At 35.8% G+C, this 2,576-nt stretch overlaps 1 pseudogene; it reads right to left on the bottom strand.

Moving 5' to 3' along the window:
- Positions 1–480: 480 nt before the first annotated feature.
- On the bottom strand, positions 481–655 carry LOC115193150 (uncharacterized; annotated as a pseudogene).
- Positions 656–2,576: the final 1,921 nt, after the last annotated feature.

Below are 2,576 nucleotides of genomic sequence, written 5' to 3' on the forward strand. Positions count from 1 at the left end.
ATAACAGGAACGCCATCTATTGGCTTGGCGACTTCGCTAACAGGCTACACAAGTGACGCAAATTGATTCGCAATGACCCTCAGTGATATAATATGAACATATTTATTGTATCAAAATGGTCGGCTTAAGGCTACAGCAGTTTACAATGACCTCGAATTTAATAGCCCGATGTTTACTTTGTGGCTGTGGTAACTAGTGGGCAGGCTTCCTTTAAAAAAAAAACATTTATATTCCTTGTTAGACGGCCACTAGTATCTGGTCAATATAATGGATAATCTGTGTTGTAAATAAGGAGAAATAGACATCATTTTGTAATACAAACAAATCTCGTTTACATTACAAAGCAAGAGCATATATCAGTATAGAGAAAATCCAAGGACTTTTGGTAAATAGCTACATGAAATTAAATGAAAACTACTGTTCTGAAGTAACAGGTATTTAAACAAATCCAAATGCATGAAAGTTTACATTAACAACGGCAGGGGGTGCACCGTTCCTGGAGGTACTGCAATACCAGGTCGATGCGTGGAGTGGACGGAGCAAGCCCCTATTCCATCTCCCTGTTCCAAAAATCAATTTAATATATGGTCCCCAGATAGGGGACGTATCAGATATTAAACTGATAAGAACAGATTTTTTCTTTTGGAAAAGTTTTATTGATGCATTTTCCTTTAAAACAGCTCACATTTTTAATTCATTTTTACACATAAAAACGGCATAAAGTGCATAAAAACCAGCATTGCATTACAATTATTGTTTTTTTAGAAAAGGTACAAGTTGTTCATTTAAAACAATAAGACCAATCATGCATAAAAGTACAGATTTTTTTTTTTTTTTTTTTGGAAAAATGATTTTTATTTTCATTTCACATTCAAATACAATTACAAATTCAGTGCATTACGTTGTACATAACATGGCTTCATACAAACAGTATCAAAGAGCACCGTAACAATATAAAAATAACAAAACTCCTCAAAAAAAGTGCTGTTCTGCGGAACCCGACCAGTATTATAGGTCTACATTCAAAATTAGCAAAAAGGAATACAAACAGTTCTATAAATAATAACATACACATATGCCAAAGTGAACTCTGAATCAAATATGTACAAAGGCCTACATTTCAATTTTACTTACAAAATACAATGATATATATATATACACTATAGAAACTGTTTACAATGAAGGGTATATCCCTTTCCATCTCTGTTTGACTGGTATTATTCCCCACTTATCTATTTCAAATTGTATTCTTTTCCAAATGTCTTGTTTAATAAATTGAACCAATCCCGTCGGTGACCACTTGAGGGTGTCATTGAGCGCACCACACCTGGCCTCCCAAAGTTTTGTCTTGATAAGGGACACCAGAGTCACTAATTCTAATAAATGCACCTTTTCCACATTTTTTAGTTCAAATTTGGCTACCCCTTCATAATCAATGTTTTTTAAAATCTCAAAAAATAGTTTGATCTTTTTCCAAACTAATTGGGCAAAAGAACATTCCCATAACACATGGGGAATTGTTTCAATTGCAAAACAATTGTCCCTGGGACAAAATTTATTTAGGGTCAAATTATGATCGTGTAATGTTGAACGGACCGGAAGTCGTCTGTGTAAAACCAGCCAATTAAAATCTTTCAGTCTGTTATCTAAACCTTTTAACTGTGCCCGTAGCCAGGTGGAAGGCGATATTGGTAATCGGTCTCTAGGACGACAATTCTCTATCAATTTCGCGTATAGCAATCTGTGATTGACTACATTTTCCTTTACCTTGCAGACGGGGGTTTTCCTTGCCCATTCTACAATTTTCTTAAAATGTAATGGGATAATTTCAGCTTTTGGCTTACTATTATCCCACTCCACCATGAACCTTAACGGTACAGACAGCCAGAATTTCATTAAAATTTGACATTTGTGTACACAAGACGACAAAATACAACAAACGTTTGAGTAGAATAAAGCATCTAGCTTGAGAGGAAAATGAGGGAAATCCCTTCCACCAGCCTCTATAGGCTGGTACATCCGATCCCTACGGATGTACTCATATCCCCCCCAAAAGAAATTAAACAGTACCCGTATGAAAGTTTTTCTTAGAGACACCGGCATGGGAAACACATATGCAAGGTGAAGTAATGAAGGCAGAATGTCCGCCTTCAGCACTAACACCTTTCCACTAAATGATAGTCGCCTCACTTTCCACAGTCCCAATCTTTTATTAATCGATAATAGTTTTTCTTTCCAATTAAACATGTCATCTTTAATTTCATTTCCGAAAGATATCCCTAGCACAACCATTGGTCCTGTGCACACTGTCAAACCACATAACCGATCAGTTCTCCATTTCCACTGTCCCATATATTTTATCTCTGTTTTATTCTTGTTTATCTTCGACCCAGAGGCAACAGAGAAATCATCAATGACTTTGATAGCCTCTTTCAAGCTCAGGTCGTCTTGTAAATATAAAATTGTGTCATCCGCATATTGCGATATTTTTAGAATATCCCCTCCAGGTAATTTTATGCCTTTGATGTTGTAATTTGTCCTAATAGCGCACGCGAACGGTTCAATATATAAAACAT

Source organism: Salmo trutta, chromosome 4, assembly GCF_901001165.1.
Source record: "Salmo trutta chromosome 4, fSalTru1.1, whole genome shotgun sequence".
NCBI lineage: Eukaryota > Metazoa > Chordata > Actinopteri > Salmoniformes > Salmonidae > Salmo > Salmo trutta.